Source organism: Tachyglossus aculeatus, chromosome 1, assembly GCF_015852505.1.
Source record: "Tachyglossus aculeatus isolate mTacAcu1 chromosome 1, mTacAcu1.pri, whole genome shotgun sequence".
NCBI lineage: Eukaryota > Metazoa > Chordata > Mammalia > Monotremata > Tachyglossidae > Tachyglossus > Tachyglossus aculeatus.
In genome coordinates, this window is record NC_052066.1 from 133,529,391 (window position 1) to 133,554,128 (window position 24,738).

Below are 24,738 nucleotides of genomic sequence, written 5' to 3' on the forward strand. Positions count from 1 at the left end.
GATAAGGTGCATTCCTGGTCTTGAATGGACACAGATACCAACCCCTAGTCCTGAATGACCACACCTTCAAATCCATGGTCCTGGTTGACCACAGCTAGCTGCTCCTGGTGTTGAGAGATCACAGCTTCAAGCTGCTGTTCCTGAGTGATAACAGCCTCTAGGTCCTGGTTCTGAGAGGCCACAGTTTCTGGTAGGAGATCCTAGATGACTGCAGCTACCAGATTCTGGTCCTGAGTGATCACAGCTTTGAGACTCTGGGGCTGAGTGGCCACTGTCTCTGGTCCTGAGATATCGTAGCTTCCAGTCCCTGGTCCTGAGAGGCCATAGATTCCAGTCCCTGGTCCTGAGTGACCATAATTTCCAGTCCCTTGTCCTGGGTGACCATAGATTCCAGTCCCTGGTCCTGTGTGTCCATAGCTACTGGCTCCTGGTCCTGAATATCATATCTTCCAGTCTCTGGTCCTGAACGACCATAACTTCCAGTTCTTGGTCCTGGCTGACCACAGCTACCAGTCCCTGGCCCTGCTTGATCAGAGTTTCCAACCCACTTCCAGATCTATGTTCTGAATGCCCCCAGCTTCAGTCCCTGGTAGTGAGTGACTGTAACTTCCAGTACCTGGGCCTGAGCAACTTCTATTTCTGTGGATGAGTGTGACCATAGTTATCCAATATCCTGAAGATGAGTGCACACACTCCATGAGGCTTCTGCCCCAGTGAGCCATGGGCTGGTGTCAGTGATGAATGCAGCTTGGAATGGGTCATGATGGCAGCATGGGGAGAGGGATGCCATGGGATTTCATGTCCACCTAATTAGCTGATGTCCTTCAGGTAGTTACACCAATGAACCCTGTTTCTCAACCAGAGGTTTCCCTGAGTATCTTCTGGTCTGTCCTCAGGGCTGGGCATACAAATAGCAGGATGAGTGTGACTGTGAGACTGTGAGCCCGTTTTTGGATAGGGACCGCCCTCTATATGCTGCCAACTTGTACTTCCCAAGCGCTTAGTACAGTGCTCTGCACACAGTAAGTGCTCAATAAATATGATTGAATGAATGAATGAATGGGTGAGGAAGAAACATGGGGACAAAACGGACAAAACTCCCTCGGGCAGTTTGTCAGTCTGCTGCTTAAGGGAGGAGTTGCAAGGCCAAAATATTATTTTCATAAATTCAATTTATGGTATCCTAGACCTACCTGCCTGAAGTAAAATTAATTAAATAATGGTATTTATTGAGCACTTAATATGTGTAGAGCACTGCACCACGTGCCTGGGAGAGTACAATGCAAGAGAATTGGTAAACATGTTCCCTGCCTACATATGTTTCCTTAATTTTCAAAAGGTTACACTACTGGTCCCCTCTCAGGGTCATACTTGGAGAGTTTCCAGTACTCTACCAGTCCTGGCTACAGGAGGGAGAGTCAAGCGGAGGTATATCCATTCCATTCCTAGCTTGGGCTGTAGTTAGCGAGTGGAAGGCAATCTGCTACAAGTCAAAACTCACCCATGCTGGGTGAGTACGCTGGGCAGCAGCGGCATGAAAGAGAGTCGAGGGCAGAGACTCGAGTTTACTGTATGGAAGGTGGCAGTGGTAAACCAATTTTGTGTTTTTACCGAGAAAACTCTATGGAGACACTTCCAGAACAATTGCAGATGGAAAGCCTCTGTGTTCTGGGAGAGGTGTGTCTGTGGTATTGCTGTGGGTTGGAAACAACTTGATGGCATAAGACAAAATAAGACAAGACACTACTGGTTAGATGGTTATAGGTGTGACTTCAAATATTGCTATATTTAAGATATGCATAATCTTGTGAATTTTAAAAAGTCTATGGCTTAAGGCTTGTCCTTGAAATAAAATGACCAACATACTGAAATTCATAATCTTTCTTCTTTTCAGATTAATAATGCAATGTCACCTCAAAATAGAGTTTTCCTTTTCCACTGTATGTCTTCACTGGGAAGCCAACTAGAGAATATAACTTTTATACAAGTGCCTTATTTATTTAAAGGATTAAGTGATTTCCAAATGAACCTAGGTTAAACTGTTCTCCTACTTCTCCAAATTATATTGCTCTCCTTTTTGCATTCCTAAACATCCTTTTCTTAACTAGTACAACACTTTCTACACCTCTTTTTTAGCAATCTGCCTCTTTCCTACGGGTTACTTTAGGGTTGTGGGGCCCAAGGCAATGGAGTGATTCTGGGCCCACTTAAATGCTTAATTTTGATGAACCAATCAATAAATCAAAGCCATTTACTGAGTACTTACTAAGTGGAAATCTTAAAACAAGAGCCCGAGAGAGAATAGCAGGGGCAGCACATTCCCTCCCTCAAGGAACTTACAATCTAATGGTTGAAGGCTAGAAAAAAAGCTATTATTAAATAACAACAGCAGGAATAAAAAATAAGGATATAACAGTAAATAGTATGAACATAGAATGAAACAGTTGAATAATTAATTGGCTGTGAATAATGAAATACCAAAATACAAATGCTATAAACAAATTGAACATTTAAAAATTTATATTTCATATTTCCCTATTCAAGAAAGGGTAAACATATTAATGTGTTTTGGAAAATGTTTATTTTTTACTATCCATTCATTCATTCAATGGTATTTATTGAGTGAATACTGTGTGCAGAGCACTGTACTAAGTGCTTGGGAGAGTACAATATAACAATAAGGAGACACATTCCCTGCTCACAATGAGCTTAGAGTCTAGGCTTGCACTAGATTTCAAGTTCATTTTCTCTCAAGTATTAAACCTTGGAGGTTCCATGACGAATTGCTGCATATTGCACTGCGGTTCATCAGTCAGATAAAATCCTTCAAGATGTGATTCCATAAAAGAGCACTTTTTAGCATCTCTTAATCTGAAGTCTGCACACTTCAAATTATGATGTTGTTCTACCTTCTAACCAGGGTAGGGCTGGGAAAACGAGAAGTAGAAATTTCCTCTGGAGCTGACCCCTGTGGGACGGGAAGGGGGACCCCAGTCTGGTGTGCCACAGCTGGAGGTCTCCTTGCAGGGAGTGGAGAGCTGACTCCATCATGACCACCATACCCAGGACTATGGGAGGGGTGGGAGCCGGGACAGAAGAAGTCGGATGGACACCAGGCTTGGCATTGAATTGAATCATATGACTGGCTGGGGGAGTTGGTGCCATGTTTGATCAAAGTTAAACTCCTTTGTTTTGGGATTAATGGAATTGATACCCAGACAGATTTGTAAGTCAACCAAGGAAAGCTTATCAAATTGGATCCCCATCATAGACAACCCCAGATGGCCACCCAATGTGCATTTCCTAATGCCATAACCAAAAATTAGCTAGGATGTTGTCAAAACTGTTGCAAAATTGTTATTTCCTTACTTTGTCTTGACAACTGCTTTTTTTCCTGTGTATTTTCCTGAATAGTTTCTTTGCTCCTATTTTTCATACCTGATATACTAATGCCATCCACTTTCTAGCTCCAGGAAGTGGAATTATATCTTTCTAAGCCGATGGCACATTTATTGGCTCTCTCTGAGCCCCTGAGTCAGACCCATAATTACTTCCCTAGTTTTATAATTCTCCATGGGATTACAATTTGTCCTACTTCTCTGGCCCAATACCCCTTCATTCCCTGTCTTCCTCATTATGCCTGTAAAGTGTTGGTCCCTTCTCCTCTCCCTTTCCAAGGGTTCTGAGTAAATGAGTCATGTCTGTCTAAATCTCACCTTTCAACTTTTCTTTTCTCTTTAGCCTATGGATTGAAGCCTCTGGAAATCTGAGCCTTGGAGAAAGGGGAAAATAAACAACTGCTGTATTCTTTTTTCACAAGAATGTTCTGGCGTGTGTGTGTGCGTGTATGTGTGAGTGTGTGTGTGTGTGAGAGAGAGAGAGAGAGAGAAAGAGAGAGAGAGAGAGAGAGAGAGAGAGAGAGAGAGAGAGAGAGAGCATAGACACCATAGCAAACACAAAGAGCAGGTGCTCACACAGCTCACACAGTTCTTTCATGTTGGCTATTTCCTGCCTGGTGTTCTCTTATTCCAGATCTATGCAACAAATAGTAAGTGGAGGATTGATAATTATCTGGCTAATCTGAGCTAAAAGGGGAAGCAAATCCAAGAATTCAAGGCAAAAAAAGGACTTCTGTTTCTTGGAGAGGGTATTGTTATTTTTAGTTATTGTTGTTTTGGGTGGGGGTTTTTGGATGTGATAGTCTAGCAGTTTGGTTAAAAAACCAAAATAGCTCAGATTGATCAAATGATTGTGTACCTACCATTTTGTGCTTTATGGAACAGGGTATGGAGTTTTAGCCTCTTAATCCACCTCAGAATCAATCATATTCATTGAGAGTTTACTGTGTGCAGGGCACTGTATTAAGCACCTGGGAGACTACAATATAACAGATTTGATAGATGTGCTCCCTGCCCACTCTTTCAATTCTAGTGGCCCCTCAGCCTAATATACTCAGATAGTCCTGATTCCAGTAGAAGTATCTTATTGTTTAAGTCCTTTACCTTACAACCCTTCCCTACTTCATCTCTAGACTTATAAACTAGTTGTGGGTAGAGAATCTATCTGTTTATTGTTATGTGGTACTCTCCCAGGTGCTTAGTAATGTTAATGTTTTTATTATTCAACTGGGAAGTTTAATACTACAAGACTAAATCCTAAAATGCTTATTTGAATTTCCATAACATCCCAACAGGATAGGAAACTGGAGTTTGAATAGTTAACTAAAAAAGAATTCTCCTTATCCTGGGAAAAATAGTGATGAACACTGATTACATTATTATTTCCTAGTGCTAATTCTTATATTCTAAGTTTCAGGTAACTAATCTCATTGAAGGACACATATGAGATGCCTGATGATAGTCCACATGGAAGACATTGAAAAATATAGTATACTCATATTTCCCAGCCTTTTCATAGGCCAATGCAACAGAAATCTTCTTTCCTAATCTTAGCAGAACTCAGTGATTTGATCTTTTAGACCGTAAGCTCCTTGTGGGCAGGGGTTGTGTCTACCAGTTAACTCTGATATATTGTACTCTTCCAAATGTTTAGTACAGTTCTTTGCTCACAATAAGCTCTTGATAAATATGATCGATTGGTTGATTAATTACTACTATCTCCGCTTCCTTCTGTGGACAGTGTCTTTCCAGAAATGTTGTGCATGAGTAGTCGATTGTGTTGAGACTTATTTGGGTTCTTAGTCATTCCCCTTCTAACCCCAAATTAAGCCCTGTTTCCTTCATCGTTAGTGATCTTGAAAGCTCTTGGAATTGAAACTAAGTGTATTCATAATTGAAGAAAACAAAGTAGGACCAATTCTTTCAATAGCCCCTGGTGATTTGGCCACTGAAAAAGGCAACGTAGAAGGGAATCTGACGTGAATGAGTGCTTCCTGGGTCAGTGAAGAAGCACTCTTCATTATAGCTTTGCAGAATTGTTCTTGGCAAAAACATCAAATCACAAAGCTGCAAAGAAAATAGAAAACTGCAGGCCACAATCCAAAGCTTTATTCCCATGATGATCAAGTTTTTGTTCATATAACCTCTTGTTATAGCTTTAGCTATAGTTCTAGTTTTCTCTCCAAGTATTTAGGATGCAGCTTTTCCTCCATTTGCTCCTAGTGATTCCCTCTGTGTGGTGCTGGTTTGTTATTTGCTTCTTATTAAGGCACCAGGTGAACTCAGTTTAATCATTCCTCTTTGTGCAGAACCAATCCATCAATCTATGGTATTTATTGAGTGCTGACTGTGCAAAGCACTATACTAAGAGCTTGGGAGAGTACGATACAACAGAGTTGGTAGAAACAGATACAGAAAGATGGCTTCATTTCATATGTAGCTGAGATACATGCATATACTCTTTTACTCCAAGCACTTATTATCTATTCACTGTAAGAAGTGCCCACATTACAACATTGTTATTATACTTGTAGCTTAGGCATTTTTAAAGATTTATGAGTTAAACTCTTTAGATGAAATGGCACCAATTCTCTAGGCTGAAAAAAATTTAATTACCACTTTAGCTGAATTTATATGTAACTTGCTAAGGGTCATTTTCAAACGTAATAATAATAATGATAGCATTTGTTAAGCACTTACTATGTGCCAAGCACTGTTCTAACACTAGGGGAGATCTAAGGTAATCAGGTTGTCCCATGTGGGGCTCACAGTCTTAATCCCCATTTTACAGATGGCATAACTGAGGCCTAGAGAAGTGAAGTGACTTGCCCAAAGTCACACACCTGACAAGTGGCGGAGCTCGGATTAGAACCCATGACTTCTGACTCCCAAGCCCGTGCTCTTTCCACAGGGCCATGCTGCTTCTCTAGTAGTGTGACTCAATCTAGAAAGAAGACAGAGACATTTCATGGCAAAGCCTGGCAACATGAAAACCCCATTCTGCTTTTCATTACAAGGTCATTACATGTCATTTTTCACAAAATAAATGAGAAATTATTGTCCAGTCAGCAACACTGAGAGTGCCATGCCAAAGCACCCTGTCTTTCATTTGAGCCTCTGACAGCACCGATTGTCCCTCCACCTCTGTATCTGCAGCAACAAACTCTGAGGGCAGCAGAGATACTGTGGGAGACCTAGAACAGTGGAAAGGCTTTGGGAGGAGGGAGCACACAGACATAGACACAGACATGGGAAGCTGCGTGGCTCAGTGGAAAGAGCCTGGGCTTTGGAGTCAGAGGTCATGGGTTCAAATCCCGGCTCCACCACTTGTCAGCTGTGTGACTTTGGGCAAGTCACTTCACTTCTCTGGGCCTCAGTTCCCTCATCTATAAAATGGGGATTAAGACTGTGAGCCCCCCGTGGGACAACCTGATCACCTTGTAACGTCCCCAGCGCTTAGAACAGTGCTTTGCACATAGTAAGTGCTTAATAAATGCCATCAAAAACAAAAAAAAACCCAAAAACATAGAACCACAACCGTAATTAGCCAAACTAATAAGGGCTTCTAGGCATCTACATTTTATGTAACCAAAAGGTGGCAGTGTTCCATCATGCTTTTTCCAGAATCAATCCTGCAGCACTGCATAGATTTACTGCCTCTTGGTTAAATTTTTCTTTGAAGCATATTCTAATGATTTCAGCCATTATCTCATCCCCTAAATGACACTTATATTAGGCGGAAAATTTGTTTCAGCGATTAAGCCAACGATGTGTTCTCCACTTCAAATTCATTCGTACAAGCAAGATATTAAGGGGGCATAGTTTCAGAAGCAGTGTTGGGAAATTCTACTTATAGTCCATGTTATTGTTTTTGGATTCCCTCTAGGCTGCTTTGCCATTTACTCTTGAGAATCAATCCTTGAATAATTTCAGTTACAAATCCTCTGCACTAGGATGTAATTTTACATTTAGCAAAAGTAATGCATGGGACAATGGAGCTATTATCTATGTACTAGATAATGTATTTCAGGTATATAATATTGTTTCCAGATCTTAAAAAAAATGAGCTTTTCTAGTCACAGATGAGGAGAGAAAAACTGCATAATAGGCATTATAAGGTAATTGACATTTTCTCTGATGACAGCTAATGAAAGAAATGCGGTACATAATTGAAGCAACATTTTAGACACAAATTCCAAATCTGTTTACCAGGATAGATCACTTCAGGCAAAAATCCTCTTTTACAAGAATGGACTCCAACAGTCAATTATTTCAAACAAAATCCAGGTTCCTTAATTAAAATACAACATATTGGCACACTCCTAGACTGTAGGAAGTCCTGTCATAAGGGGCCTACAATTAAGGTGGCACCTGCCAAGGCCACCGATGTGAGCAGTCTATCACCCTTTTCATACACTCAGCCCCTCATTCTGCTGTGAAAATAGTGATTTCAATTATAGGTTGGCATCAATCTTTCATTGAGAAGTTTTAAAATGTAATTTTGGGCAGAGGAAATTAAAATTATATTGATTTTTAGTTTATTAGGAATTGAAAATATGTTAGAAAACAGATGTCAATATCTAGGAATGCAAAAATGCTCCATCTTAATATTGACATTTGTTTTCCAACATAATTCTCATTCAGAGACACTCACATTCATGGGGACAAGCTCCCTTCCAGCAGAATCACCTTAAAACTGAAGAATAACTGGGAAACCAGATTAATTTTACAATATAGTATGTGGAGCAACTTCCATTAAGGAAAGTACAATTTTAATCAAAAGCTTAAAAAATCTTGTGGGATTTGCTTGAGAGCATCCTTGTCTGGCGAATGAGGCCTAAGCACATTGCCTATGGGCTATGAGCATCAGACCAGGAGAATGTTATGTTTTAATGATCTATGCCTACTAGGTGAGGCATAACAAGTGAAAATTGACAAATAAACTTAAACTTTGCCTGTTACTTCTTTTAGTGCCCATCACCATTAATCGCCAGAAGGGCAATAGTTCCTCTACTCCTCCCACCTTTTGCTTATTAGAGATTCTAATGGAAAATGAGGGGCCAGAAGTAGTCTGAGAACTGATTTCATCAGTAAATGTGTCAAAAGGGAAATTGGATATAATTTAGAGTTTAATGTTTTTCATCCCTGCCTTGCAAAAATATCCCATAAAATAGTAGAGTTGGACTCCCATTCCCTGAGCTAGATAATGGAGGAGGAATTTTTTGTACCATTATACCCAACCTCTGTTTTTCTGACCTGCCCTGGATTAGCAGGACCCACTGCTGCTGGTGACATCAGCTCTGAAAACCTTTGACAAAATAATTTCACGTCAGGATTTGACTTGTAGCAAAACATACAGCACTGGCATGCTAAATACTACTTATTCAATTAGCAAGTACTGTACACTGGTATTCAGTGAGATAACTGGTTTGTGGAGGCAGTATTGCTGTTGTAGAGCATGTGCATATGTTATAAAATATTTCTGGATATCAAAATTAATACTGGGAGTCTGTGAAAAGAAAGCACATACAAACGTTCAGAAACCTTTGGTTTTTGGAATCAGTTGATGTGTATTCAGTTGGTATCACAATTATCAGAACATTCATAAGCCTTATAAACTATTCTAGGTGGGTTCTATTTACCTATTTTATAGCTAGCAAAAATACTGTGTTGTTCTAGAATTAAAAATGAATTGAGGACAATCCCCTTCTCAAAGTAAGAATTAATCACATTTATAGGAGATTAACTTTTCCCTGCATTTTTGCAACCATCCAGGATAAGTTATTATTTAAAATTCTGTGGTATGAAAGTCAAGCTCTTTTAATGGAACTGTTCTTAATGGGATCTCTACTTTATAGCTGTGCATAGAAAAGGCATGGAGCAGGGAGCCAGGAGACCTAAATTCTAGTCATAGTTCTACCAACCAGTTGTGTGATGTTGAACAAATCACTTAATCTCTGTGTGCCTCAGTTTCCTATTCTATTCTTTAATGGGGAAAATAATATCTGCCTCTTCCTATACCACAGGGATACTGTGATGATAAAGTGAGATAACTGATGTGAAAGTGCTCTGAAAAACATGTGCCATGAAAACATAAGGTGTTATATCCAGTAGAATTGTGATTAGCATGCTCTGAGACGTTGGAGTTGATCTGTGTTGTCACTTGTGCTGATGTGAAATCAATGCAGCTCTATAGAATATTTGAGAAAAACCATAGCAGGCTCTCGCCCCTACAAATGAAGCTTTGGGTTTTGGTGGGTGATTGTAGAGAAAGAAACCATATCCCCCTTTGAGAAGGGGGGATTAAAGAACCCAGTTGGATTCATTAAAGGGTAATTTTTCAAGAGGGATGAAAGGGAAGAGTAAGGGAGAGGTGAGCTGGCAGCTATAGGCTTGGAAGAACATTCATTCAATCATATTTATTGAGCACTGTATGGACTCCTGTTCTGAGCTTGAATTTTTTTATGGTACTTTCTAAGTGCTTACTATGTACCAGGCACTGTACTAAGCACTGGGGTAGATTCTAGCTAATCAGGTTGGACACAGGCCATGTACCCATGTGGGGCTCACAGCCTTAAACCCCACTTTTTAGATGAGGAAATTGAGACCCAGAGAAGTTAAGTGATTTGCCTAAGGGTGGGACCTGGGATTAGAACCCAGGTTCTTCTTACTTGCCATCTCATGATCTATCCACTATACCATGCTGATTCTCACCCAGAAGTCTCACAAGACTTCCAATCTGAACCCTGGAATCTAACTTTCATTTTCTCTCAAACCTCTGTTTATTTTGGAATGACCCTGGGCTCCTCAAACTAAGAGGATCCAGCACCCTTCGGAAAGAAGAATCAAGCAAAATAATAATGGTAATGGTATATATTAAGCACTTAATTATGAGCCAGGAACTCTACTATTACTACTACTACTAATAATAATGATGGCATTTGTTAAGCACTTATTATGTGCCAAGCACTGTTCTAAGCGCTGGGGGGAATACAAGGTAATCAGGCTGTCCCACATGGGGCTAACAGTCTTAATCCCCATTTTACAGATGAGGGAACTGAGGCCCAGAGAAGTTAAGTGACTTGCCCAAACTCACACAGCAGACAAGCAGCGGAGTCAGGATTAGAACCCATGACCTCTGACTCCTAAACCCATACTCTTTCCCCTAAGCCACACTGCTTCTCCTACTAAACACTGAATACAAGCAAATCAGGTTGGACACAGTCCCTGTCCCACGGGAGGCTTGCGGTCTCAATCTCCATTTTACGGATGATGAGGTATATGAGACCCAGAGAAGTTGAGTAACTTGCCCAAGGTCACACAGCAGACAAGTGGCAGAGTCAGGATTAGAACCTATGACTTTCTGAATCCCAGGCAAGTGTTCTAGCCACTTTGCCATGCTGCCTCCATTCCAGTCAGGACTCTGAGTGAGAATTCCACCTCTGAGCCTGAGGCCTTGGTTTAGCAGGAAAGTGCGATGATTATATGACATTTAAGTGCTCCTTGTAGGATGGCATGCTATTCCAGCATATGCTCAGTGGCATATGACCCTCTAGGCTTTATGAGCCACTCCAGGGACCTTCAGGATCTTCAGTGCCTTGATACATTCCTACCATCTATGACAGTTCTGGAGTATCTGAGACTCAGGGAAGTAGTCATGAAGGAGATTCAGGAGACTCATTCCAGTCCAGAGCCATGACAAGAATCCAGATTGGCTAATAGCCCTTGTCTGGTTCTGACTTGCTGCTTGGAGGCTCTGAGGATCCTGGACACAATGCTTGGTGACTGCCTCCTTGCTCATGACTAAGATGAATGCTAAAAGGGGAATAGAAATGATATCACCTGACATTCAACCTGTGATTTATTATAATCTTTTCTTTTAACCTCCTCTAAATTACATTAATGTAAGCTGGAAAAGTGATGGAAGTGGGTAAGATGCCTGAAAACAAGAAAACCGATAGTCAGTGTTTGAAAGTGAAAGGGAAGACTTGGAAAATATTCAGCTTTGTTTGAATATGCAAGTGCTCAATAAATGCCAGTCTTTGAATATCTGGGAAAGTCCTGATATAAACAGTTATTACAATAAAAGCATTCTGATTCTGCCAGAGAGAGGGGAAAGGAGAAAAGATGGATCTGCATTTCAGAACTGATAGTCTGAGAAACGATTTGCTAATCTGTGGCATTTACTTTGTCCTAAGCTCTGTTTTAAGTGATGGGGTAGATAATAATAATAATAATTATGGTATCTGTTAAGCACTTACTATTGACCAAGCACTGTTCTAAGCGTTGGGGTAGATAGAGGATAATCGGGTTACCTCACGTGTGACTCACGCTTTTAATTCCCATTTTATAGATGAGGTAACTGAGGCACAAAGAACTTAAGTGAGTTGCTCAAGGTCACATAGCAGACAAGTGGTGGAACCCACATGCTCTGACTCCCAAGCCCATCCTCTTTCTGCTAAGCCATACTGCTTCATTAAGATAATGAAGCCAGGTGAATCAGCCAGGTTGGCCTAATGGAAAGATCGCAGGCCTGGGAGTCAGAGGATCTGGGTTCAAATACCTGCTCTGCCATTCATCTGCTGTGTGTCCTTGGGCAAATCACTTAGCTTCTCTGTGCCTCAATTACCTCACTTACAAAATAGGGATTAAGACTATGAACCCCATGTGGGCAGAGACTGTATCCAGCCTGATAATCTTGTATCTACAAGTTCCTGACACACAGTAAGCTCTTAACAAACACTACAATTATTTTTAATTGGTTGAGCACAGGCTTGGGAGTCAGAGGTCATGGGTTCAAATCCTGGCTCTGCCACTTGTCAGCTGTTTGACTTTGGGCAAGTCACTTAACTTCACTGGGCTTCAGTTACCTCATCTGTAAAATGGGGATGAAGACTGTGAGCCCCCTGTGGTACAACCTGATCACCTTGTATACCCCAGTGCTTAGAACAGTGCCTTGCACATAGTAAGTGCCTAATAAATGCCATTCTTCTTATTATTATTATTAGCATATTATTCAATAAATGTGATTGAATGAATGCTCTGCACATAATGAGTGCTCAACAAATAACATTGATTGGTTCTTAATATTAAATTACACATTTGGAAACATACTCCATGCTTGAGCATGGACTCCATTATGCTAGTTCATGTGTATGAGGTTTCCCACTATTTCAGTTTATTTTCTTGAATGCTGCATATGGGGATATTGTATTTCAGAAAAAATGTATTTGTTTCTTCAGTAACTTATTTAATGTTGAAAATACCCAAAACAGATCTTGCTATTCCATGTAGATGTACATCTTTGTTTTGTAAAATCCTAAAAATTCTGTAGCTGGGTGGATAGATTACCAGAAATGTATCAAGCACCAGTGTAACAGTTTAATAACAAAATCCCATTTGAAAATGCAAATCTATGATGAAGAAAAATATTGCTTAATTTGTCCTCGAATGGCCAAAGTGTATCCAACCATAGGAAAGATAATTCTCCATGGGAGCAACAGTCCTGGTTTTAGGTTGGAAAGAGAAAATGAAACCTCTCTGTTTTCATGAGAGAGGTGATGAAATGCGAGAGATAAAGAAAGTAGTGGTCCACAGAGTACATAGATACCGACTGAAAAAGAGCATATCTTAAAGAGTGAAATAAAGACACAGACTTGTGTCTGAAGTTTAGGGTAAAGTAAGAGAAAGATATTCTACTGTTAAAAATTGCCAGAAAGAAATTGAAGTTGATGGTGGGGAAGTTTGCCGCTGCAATTGTACATTTATTCTTATTGAGACTGACCTGCAGTCTTGAATTAACCACAGGATAGCTGACATGGTTATTCCGTTCTCCTGGATTACTAAAACCAGTCCTGTCTATTGAAGGGAGCTAGGAGATGTGGAGGCAGTAGAAATGGGAAGCAGTGTACTAAGTACTGGAGTAGATACAAGCAAATTGGGCTGGACACAGCCCATATGGGGCTCATAGTCTCACTCCCCATTTTACAGATGAGGTAACTACAGCACAGGGAAGTGAAGTGACTTACCCAAGGTCACACAGCAGACAAATAGGATTAGAACCCATGGCTTTCTGACTCCCTAACCCATGCTCTATCCACTCCAGCATGCTGCTTGTCATCTGCTTCTCTAGACGATAAGCTCTTTGTGGGCAGGAAATGTCTACCAACTCTGTTATATTGTACTCTCCCAAATGCTTAGTAGTGCTCTGCATACAATAAGCATTCAGTAAATACAAGCAATTGGGAAAGTTTCATGTAATATGTCCCATTGTAGGACAGGGGTTGGATATCTCAACTGGATTTCTTATTACCTTTCCTAGTGTAATCTGGGCAGAAGGTGATATGCAAATCTAAAGTTGCAAACTTGATTAGTTTTTGGAACACTTCAACTGGCTGACAGAAGGTAAGACGTCAAATCTGTAGTAGAGCAAAAAGAGGATGGAGAACCCTTCAGTAATTTGTTCTTCACTCTATGAAGGTGTCTGGTGGTGCTGAAAAGAAATGGACACTTTAGGGGAAGATATAGACTGCTCAAATTTCCCTAAATCTCAGAATCTCAAACATCACTGGAGTAACTCCACTTCCTTATATTATATACTGCCCTCTGAAAGGCCCATCAATATCAGGGGACTCCATCACTGTCATGGCAATACTTCCTTCCTCCTCTTACCTCTGCCACAGCAGGATACTTTAGTAACAATAGTATTTATTAAGCTCTTATTATATGCAAATTATGATGCTATGCAAGGTAAACTGATTAGACATCTCCTGCTACACATAGTGTTCACAATCTACATAGCGCTAAGATAATAGAACAAAAACTGAAAGTAAATTCTCAAATCGAAAAATGAATTCCAAAATATATTGCAAAAGGAAAAACAGGAGAAAAAAGGGTAAAACAAAGTAGCTAAGCACTGTGCTTTTCTAAGATACTCGTTAAGTGCTTACTATGTGCCAGCCATTGTACAAAGTGCCGGGGTAGAAACAAGTTAATCGGGTCAGACGCAATCCCTGTCCCACGTGGGGCTCACAGTCTAAGTAGGAGGAAGAACTGTTTTTGAATCCCCAATTTACAGTTGCAGGAACAGAGGCAGAGAGAAGCTAAGCAATTTGCCCAAGGTCACACAGCCTGCAACTTGCCAAGCTGGCATTAGAACTCAGTCCTTCTGACTTCCAGGGCCATGCTCTTTTCACCAGGCCACAATGCTTCCAGTCCTGAAAGGAGGAATCTTCACTCTTCTCCATGCTCCAGGAACAGCTGGGTTCATAAACTCTTTTAGCTACAGAGCTCTAACCAGAAACTCTGGGCAGATGCAGGAACACTTGGAGCTCGTAATCTTATAGAGCCTCCACATCATGTGATTCTTTATTAGTACCCACCCTTGCACAGGCAGAACAACAGGCTTTCCATTCCAAAGTGCTCTGGCAGGGGGCAGAGAGGCCAGATTGGCAACAGTAATCAGCTGCAGGTTCATTCATTCAATAGTATTTATTGAGCACTTACTATATGCAGAGTACTGTACTAAGCTCTTGGGAAGTATAAGTTGGCAACATGTAGAGACGGTCCCTACCCAACAATGGGCTCACAGGGTTCACAGGGCTCCTAGTCTTATGGGAAATTCTAGGCTATGAGCCCGCTATTGGGTAGGGAACGTGTCTATATGTTGCTGACTTGTACTTCTCAAGTGCTTAGTACAGTGCTCTGCAAATTGTAAGCTCTCAATAAATACAATTGAATAGATGAATGAATGAACTCCCAGGCAATTGGATCTTTGCTTGTACCTGTCCCTGCTGCTGAGGGGAAATGAGGGTCTTCCCCCAGGCAGCTGTGAGGCTGCATCCAGATCAAAATGAAGGAAAACATGTTCATAGAGCTCACATTCTTTTGGGAAAGGCAGAGAGGAGCAAGCATTTTCATGAGGGACTTTCAGCTACCCTGTAATTCATATTTATCAATCAATCAATCAAAGTATTTATTGAGTGCTTAATGTGTTCAGTGCATTGTACTAACCACTTGGGAAAGTATTATATAATGGAACTGATAGATACATTCTCTGCCGGCAAGGAGCTCACAGTCATACCGCCTCATGGTATTGAACAGCCTCCCAGTGACCTGGTCTAAAAATGTGCAAGCTATCTCTCCAAGGAGGAAATCCAACCCATCTTAACAGGAGCTTGTTGGGTGTTTTCAGATCTAAATAGTCCAGTAGGAATCCTAAGGCATATGTTATCCTTAGATCTCATTACTGGAATTCTAAGTGCGGAGAAATTACATCGCAGCAGAGAGCTATCTTTAATCCCCTTGGGTGCGTAATATCCAACGATTTTAAACCCAGAGTGTAAAGGGCTCATGGTTGCGCTATAATAAAAAGAAAAGAAACAGAGTAAAGAAAGGGAGGAGAACTATCTTCCAAGAGGAGCTGTGATTAGGAACAACCAATTCTTTTTTAGTCTTGGATATGAGAGTCAGGTTATCAGGGAAAGGTAGGCAGATAGTAATTTGTTGTCTGGTTACAAATACAGGCTTCTGTACAAATCAAAGATATCCTTCTGCAGGTCAAAGAACAAAATTGTTACTGAATATTTCCTTAGGTGGCCGTGTTTTGGATTTGCAACTGTACAATCTCTGTACTAACTGGAGCTTCGTTGTAACAGAAGGAATTGAACAGGAATTTTCAGTATGGTTTCCAGATCTGCGGTAGGTCACAGCTATGAATCCACTAGGGGTCAGACTATCCCAAGTAAGATTCATCTTCTGTTGCCTGAATAGGGTTCAGAGCTAAAGAAGGTTCTCAACCCCTATGACTTTTTCACCTCCTACTTTCCCCGTATTTCGCTGGATCTTTTGAGTTATAATGCTTCAGTTATTCCAACACAACTACTCTGCATCCCTTGCTAGTTGCCAATGAAATATCACCTCCCACTCTAGGCTGCTAGCTCCTTGTGAACAGGGAACATACCTACCAACACTGTACTGTTCTCTCTCTATTGTACTTTCCTAGTGCTTAGTAAAGTGCTCTGCACACAGTAAGCACTCAAAAATACGATTGATTGATCGATTAATTAATATAATATTGTTGTGGGAGAGGAATGTGTTTACCAACTGTTGTAGTGAACTCTTCCAATTGCTTAGTACAGGACAACAGAGTAAGCACTCAATGAATACCACTGATTGAAGTGCTTCCCTAAAAGTGCTAACTGATTGCTTATTTTAATAAGATCTCATATACTTACACTTCTTCCTGTTCCTGCTATTTGTAAATAATTGATTTCTACCTGCCCACCTGCCTGCTTTGAGTGTGAAATCCTAGAAGGCAGGAACGATGTTTTTTGCTTCAGCTGCACTCTCTTTCTACTCTATTAATAAGTTTAGTATTTCTTTTGTTCTTACCATGTACCAGGCACTGTAGTAAACACTGGGGTAGATACAAAATAATCAAGGCTCAGATCCTGTCCCAAATGGAAAATACAGTCTAAGGGGAATAGAGAACAATATTTCATCCTCATTATACAGATGAGGAAATGGAGGCACAGATAAATTAAGTGATTTGCCAAGGCCACACAGAAGGCAAGTGGTGGAGCTGGGATTAGTACAAAGGTCCTTAATTTCCAAGTCTGGGCTATTGCCATTGGACCACAATGCTTCTTAAATCAATGATTTCTAAACAGTAGGTACTCGATAACTGCTAGGGACTGATTGGGTGTTTACTGTGCATCTTCAGACTTGCATGGATGTTTTCTCAGAAAATGAGGAGAATGATGAGAGTCAAAGGTTTTTGAGGGCTTCCTGTATTTCGGCCTCTGACAATACCTGAGAAATTGGGCAGGGGGTTAGTCCCTCACTGCACCTATTAATCATTATTTTATTAAGCATTACTGTGTGCAGAGCACTCTATTAAGTGCTTGTGAGAGTTCAGTGGAAGCAAAAAATATGGTCCCTACTTTTAAGGAGCTACACGCGCGCGCACACACACACACACACACACACACACATCTATAAATGGTGACTTAAAAGTATACAAACCTCTGTCATATGGATGTTTCAGATAAAACTAATATTAGAGTAATTCAGGTTAAAGTATGACTTCATTACATCCAGTCATTCAGTGGACTTAAACAAGCTGCCATTAAAAAACCAAAATGATTCTCCTGCCCCTCTGTCTCTCAAAGTGATTGTAAGAATTCATTGGATAGACATTTTTAGGAATTTTGAGTGCCTTGTGGTAATATATTTTATATATACAAGTTACTATGAGAAACAAAACCATTAGGTTTAAGGCACTAGTCAGAAATTGGTTAATTGGAAGTTGAAAGAAGTGAAGATTAAAAGCTGTACACACATCTGTCAGTCAACCAATTGTATTTATAGAGTGCTTACTTTGTGCAGAGCACTGTACTAAGAGTTTGGGAGAGTACAATATTAACAATAAACAGACATATTCCCTGCACTAATAGATTATTATTGTTTCTTAAAATACCTGAAGCAGGTTTTTTTTTTAATGGTATTTGTCAAAAATTTCCAATGTGCCAGGCACTGTATTAAGCTCTGTGGTAGATACAGATTAATCAGTTTTGACACAGTCCATGTCCTACATGGGTCTCATAGTCTTAATTCTCATTTTACAGATGAGGTAACTGAGGCACAGAAAAATTAAGTGACTTGTCCAACATCACAGAGCAGACACGTGGCAAAACTGGGATTAGAACCTAAGTCATTCTGACTTCCAGGCCCAAAATCTATGCAGTAGGCCATGCTGCTTCTCAAGGTTCACTTAGAATAGATATTCAGTAAAACAGTAACAATAACAATAATTATGGTATTTGCTAAGCGCTTGCTATGTGCCAAGCACTCTAAGCACTGGGATAGATACAAGGCAATCAGGTTGGACACAGTCCCTGATCCACATGGGGCTCACAGTCTCAATCCCCATTTCACAGATGAGGAACCTGAGGCACAGAGAAGTTCAGTGACTTGCCCAAGGTCACACAGCAGACAAGTGGTGGAACCAGAATTAGAACCCACGACCTCTGGCTTCCAAGCCTGTGCTCTTGCCAAAAGACACTTATTTGCTAAGGAAAATAATGTAGTAACAGAGAGCAGCATGGAAATAGGAATGCACTTATGTCGTTACATGAATCTCAGTGCCCTTTCACTGGGTAAGCCAATGCACAGTCAAAGTCAATCTGCTCTGGTCAGTCTTTGGAAGAAACACCTCTCTAAAGACAAACAAGTGTGTTTCAGGAAGTGGTCCTGAATCACCACAATCAACAAGAACCCTTCAGGATCATTTCCTGAAACACCCTGACTTCTGAATCCTCATCCTTCTGAGTCAATACCCTTGTCTGGTTTGGGGCTGCTTTCTAATGAGATTCGTAAACCCAGAGAATAATCAATCACCATGTTCTTCAGTGAGTTAGGAATAGTCACAGATGGTTAAGGCCTCCCAAAATCACCATGGTGAAATACCTAAAAGACTTTCCATTCATCAGCTCTGCTGGACAAGTTTCCAGCAGGCTGTAACTTGCTGTGTCATTGGGCAACCCTGCAGACACCCTTGGTCTCTGTGGAATTTTGGGGTTACCCTGGGACTTCCACAGATGCCTATGGGGGGATGGGGGGGTACCCACTCTGTACTCTGACTCTATGGCTGGAGAAAAAGTCTATATTAGGACTCTCCATCAAGATCTGGGCCTCTTCCAGAGATATTTGCTGTTCTTCCGATCTTTAGGGGGAACCTAGAGCACAATCTGACTCCAGTGGGCTCTCCATTTACTTCTCAAAGTCCACTACAACCTTGTGGGAACTCTGAATTGAGAGGCATCCATTCTACTTCAGCTCCTGCCAGGGGCATACAATCTAGAAGAACAGTGCTGGTAATAGTATTTTTTAAATAATTTATTTAAATCATAATGACAATTATAATAATAATTGTTGTGCATTTATTATATTTCAAGTGCTGAACTAAGCATTATGGTGGATACAAAATAATCAGGATGGGGCTCACAGTCAGGGGAGCATCAAGGCCTAGTGGAAAGAATTTAGGCTTGTGAATCTGAGAACCTGGGATTCTAATCCCAGCTCTGCCATTTATCTGCTGTGAGACCTTGGGAAAGTCACTTAATGTCCCTGAACCTAAGTTTCTTCGTCTGTAAAATGGGGGTTAAATCCTCTTCCCTCACATTTAGACTGCAAGCCCCATGTGGGACAGTAGACTTTATCCAATCTGATTCTCTGGTATCTACCCCAGTGTTTAGTACAGTGCCTAGCACATAGTAAGTGCTTAACATTTACTATAAAAAACGTAGTGGGAAGAACTGGTATTGAATCTCAGAATCTCAGTATTGCAGGTGAGTTAACTGAGACACAGAGAGCTGAAGTGATTTGTCCAAGGTCACACAGCAGACAAGTGTCAGAGTCAGGTTTAGAACCCCTGTCCTCTGAGTCCTAGGTCTGTGCTCTTTCCATTAGGCTACACTGCTTTGCTGAATATACACAGGGTGCAGTGGACTGTACTAAGCAGCGGGAAGTACAAAAAAGAGAAATAATAGGCTCCCAACCCACAAGGAACTTGTGCTGTCGTGGGGAAGACTGATATGCAGTTACAGATAGAGTAGTGAACATAAATAATTGAAGCTATGATTGAATAAGACATATACAAAAGTGCTCAGAATCCTTCAGTCACTTCTTGCTCTCCATATATCTGGCAGTCCCAAGGCAGTTCTCCAAATTACAAGAGTTTGGGTACCCTCCCTAGTGCAAAGACCTGGAAAATTGGATTCGATTTGGGCCAGGGTTGTCCGGAGCTTGTCCTTGGATCTACTGTCAGAGTTACTGAACTTGTTAGCCCGACCGGGGCTGTTGACAGGGTCTGGCAAGCCCAGGAATCTCAGAGATCTCAGAGCCAGTAAGGAGTCCTGGAGTGCTGATGTGGAAATGGATGGTAATATTGGAGCTTCTGCTCAGCAAACACTTTTCTCCCCTTAAGAATAATGTTATTTATAAACTATTTGCTAGATGCCAAGCACGGCACTCAATGGGGCTCAGTGTCTAACATGTAGGGAGAGCAGATATTTTATCCTCATTTTACCTCAAGGTCACACAGCAGGCCAGTGGTAGAAACGGGTTTAGAACTCAGGTCCCTTCACTCCTAGACCCATTCATGATCTTTCCACTAGGCCATTTCACCTCCTGTCACTCCTCTCTTTCTCTCATTCCCTTATCTCTCCGTTTTCTGATAATTAAAGGGATAAGTGCTGGACTGGGACTCTGTCTAATCTGCTTATCTTCATTCTGTCTTATCTGTTTATCTAGATCTACTTTAGCATTTAATACTTTGCCTGGCACACAACAAGGGTTTAACAAATGCCAGAATTGTTATCGTTATTAACCGCTAATTGGCCAGTTTTGGAGCTGCTATAGTTTCTCCAAGAAAAAAGTACTCACTTCTGTCATAGGCTCATTGTCACTGAAGAGGAATAGCACCGCATCTCCACTTTTAAAACGTCATTTAAGAGAAGCAGTGTGACTCAGTGGAAAGAGAACAGGCTTTAGAGTCAGAGGTCAAGGGTTCAAATTCCCGCTCCGCCACTTGTCAGCTGTGTGACCTTGGGCAAATCACTTAACTTCTCTGGGCCTCAGTTACCTTATCTGTAAAATGGGGATTGACTGTGAGCTCCCTGTGGGACAACCTGATCACCTTGTAACCTCCCCATCGCTTAGAAATAATATAATAGCATTTATTAAGCGCTTACTATGTGCAAAGCACTGTTCTAAGCGCTGGGGAGGTTACAAGGTGATCAGGTTGTCCCATGGGGGGCTCACAGTCTTCATCCCCATTTTACAGATGAGGTAACTGAGGCACAGAGAAGTTAAGTGACTTGCCCAAAGTCACACAGCTGACAATTGGCGGAGCCGGGATTTGAACCCATGACCTCTGACTCCAATGCCCATGCTCTTTTCCGTTGAGCCACGTCCCTAACCAACAGTGGGCTCACAGTCTAGAAGGGGGAGACAAAAAACAAAACATATTAACAAAATAAAATAGAGTAAATATGTACAAATAAAATAAATAGAGTAATGAATACATACAAACATATATACATATATACAGGTGCTGTGGGGAGGGAAAGGAGGTAGGGTGGGGGGGGATGGGGAGGGGGAGTAGGGGGAGAGGAAGGAGGGGGCTCAGTCTGAGAAGGTCTCCTGGAGGAGGTGAGCTCTCAGTAGGGCCTTGAAGGGAGGAATAGAGCTAGCTTGGCGGATGTGTGGAGGGAGGTGCTTTAGAAAGGTGCTTTGCACATAGTAAGTGCTTAATAAATGTCATCATCATTATTATTATTATTATTAGTAGTAGTAGTATTTTGTCCTTTACACTGACTTTCATTCATTCATTCATTCAATTGTATTTATTGAGCTCTTACTGTGTGCAGAGCTACCAAGCCTATATCAAAATCTTTATATTATTTTCTTTTGGATTGCATTTGTTAAGCACTTACTATGTTCCAGGCACTCTATTAAATGCTGGGGTAGATACAAGCTAATCAGGTTGGACACAGTCGCTGCCCCACGTGTGGCTCACAGTCTTCATCCCCATTTTACAGATGAAGACACTGAGGCAGAGAAAACTTAAGTTACTTGCCCAAGGTCACCCAGAGGACAATTGATAAAGCAGGGATTAGAACCCAGGTCTCTCAGTTATCTAGCTTTTAAAATAATAACAATAATAATAATAATGGTATTTTTTAAGTGCTTACTATGTGTCAAGCAGTGTTCTAAATACTGAGGGGGTTACAAGGTAATCAGGTTGTCCCACATGGGGCTCACAGTCTTAATCCCCATTTTACAGATGAGGGAACTGAGGCACAGAGAAGTTAAGTGACATGCCCAAAGTCACACAGCTGACAAGTGGCAGAGCCAGGATTAAGCACTCAATAAATACGATTGAATGAATGAATGAATGAATTAGAATCCATGAACTCTGACTCCCAAGCCTGTGCTCTTTCCACTGAGCCACGGTGCCTCTCTAGCATCTAAAAATCCCTAGATGACTCCACAACCTCCCTACAAAATTGCCCACATTTAAGTGGCACATTTATACCATTAGGTTTTAACAGAAATCTGTTGTATCATTCCATCTCATTGTCAAATATCACATCTGTAGTTTGGACAGAATGCTAACATTAAAGACAATGGGAAATTTCGATAGCACATGCGGGGTTACCTGTGCCTTTTGAAGGTAGTTTTCTATATTTAATTGAATACACAAAATCATAACTTCACTTGCCACCCCAGTCAGGACTCCAAATTATATAAAGCATTTCAGAAGCAGTATGGCTCGGTGGAAAGAGCTCAGGCTTTGGAGTCAGAGCTCATGGGTTCAAATCCTGGCTCAGCCAATTGTCAGCTGTGTGACTCTAGGCATCGACTTCTTTGTGCATCAGTTACCTCATCTGTAAAATGGGGATTAAGACTATGAGCCCCCCGAGGGACAACTTGATCATCTTGTAACCTCCCCAATGCTTAGAACAGTGCTTTGTACATAGTAAGCACTTAATAAATGCCATTATTATTACTGTTTCTCTTCAATTATGTGCAATGACTATCTTTTTATTCATTTCCTAGATCTTCTTAGGAACATCTAGTCACACACACAAACAGTCCAAGCCATCCAGCTATTAAAATCCCTTCCAGGTTACTGCAAGCAAATCTAAGTCAGATGGTGGTGTTGTAACACTTCTCTGCCTTTCTGCAGACCAGTGGTATACACGATATATTTTCTGTTTGTGTGCAGCCACTTCGCCTCAAATACAGAAAGGACTGGCAGCAAAAGAGCTGAGCAGATGGTGTTCTGACTTGTACTTGTGCAGTGTTCCACTCAAATCAGGTGACACAGGAGGATGTATATGATGCTGAGGCTGTAGTTGAAATCTTATTCATTCATGAAGCTGAGAAAATGACACTCCCACATCGAGTGGATAGATACATATGGAAAGATAATATTAAGCCTCATTCTACATCAATTTCCTGGCTAGCTCCAAGGAACAGAGCAGGAACCCCCCACACAAAATTCTCAGACATCTTCTGGTAGAAAACACATGATGGTGTTTGGACCATTTATGGCGTAAACCAGGATATTTTATTAGCAGGCATGTCTTTGGCTCAAAATGGTTGGAGTAGGAAAATATGTCCAGGTGCTTTAAAATGATGTTTTGCCTCCCAACCACAGATTTCAAAACTCTTATATTTAAGCATGTGGAGTCAGGAGACAACAAAACCAAGATCGGGCCTGAAAATCAGATTTCTAATATCAATTATTAAATCTAGGAAAGGTAAGATTCTGCAGGGTGGGGTGGCCAAATGTTTTCCTCCAGGGCTATAATTTTCCTGGCATCCTTTACTGAATCACTCTATTTTAGGAGTCACTCCCCTGCCCACAGCAGCTCTATTTTTAGTGGGAGATGACCAAAAAACAGTCTAGGAGCAATATGTGATGAGCGTACATAGGGAATTCCTCTGTTCAACTGATCTTTTCAAGATCAATTCCTATAAAATAACCTGATGTTCCGCTCAAACCTTTGGGGTCTTTCTACTATTTTTTTCCTCTTCCCATTAAAAATACCCCAAACTTTCAACCTCTGAATCTGAATGCAACCATTGGAGGAGTTCTGTGATGGTCATATGCTGAAGTCAGTGGTGTCAACAGTACTAGTTGAGGGCCCAGTTTGTGCAGAGTACTATTTTAGGTGCTTGGGAGAATGCAATAGAACCCAAAGACACAGTCTCTGCTCTCCAGAATTTACAATCTGTGAAATTCTATCTAGGTTTTTTTAGCCTTCTTCACTTTAAAGACTAGTGTATATACCTTCTAAATATCCATTTGTTTAGGGAATTAGATTAGAGGATATTTTATTTTAATTTTGTATCCATTAGTAAATGGAAAGTCTCTAAGAGAAACATGCTGTTAGCCAGTATTTATTTTGGTCACTTATACTGAAAAAATTGAACAAGATTGATGCTGTTTTGGGAATTTTAAGTCATGTTCCAGAGATAAGGGAGAGAAAAACTCATGATTGTTTAGTTAGAGATTAATGTAAATACAATTCTTTAATAATAATAATGTTTTAAGTGATTATTATATGCTAAGCATTGTGCTAAACACTAAGAAAAGTAGATTAGATGTTGGCTTTCCTTTTGTAGTTTTCTTTTAAGTGATTTCTCTTGATCTCTCCATTTTTATCCTAATAATAATAATTATGGTACTTATTAAGGGCTTACTATGTGCAAGGCAATGTACTAAGTGCTAAAGTGAATACCAGAAAATCTGGTTGAGCACAGTCTC

At 40.8% G+C, this 24,738-nt stretch overlaps 1 non-coding gene across 1 annotated transcript; it reads left to right on the top strand.

Annotated features, from left to right (window-relative positions):
- Window positions 1-1,353: 1,353 nt before the first annotated feature.
- LOC119937254 lies at window positions 1,354-1,491 on the top strand. The gene has a single exon (XR_005453960.1). It is a non-coding gene; the product is annotated as a small nucleolar RNA SNORA7 (small nucleolar RNA).
- The last annotated feature ends 23,247 nt before the right edge of the window (window positions 1,492-24,738 follow it).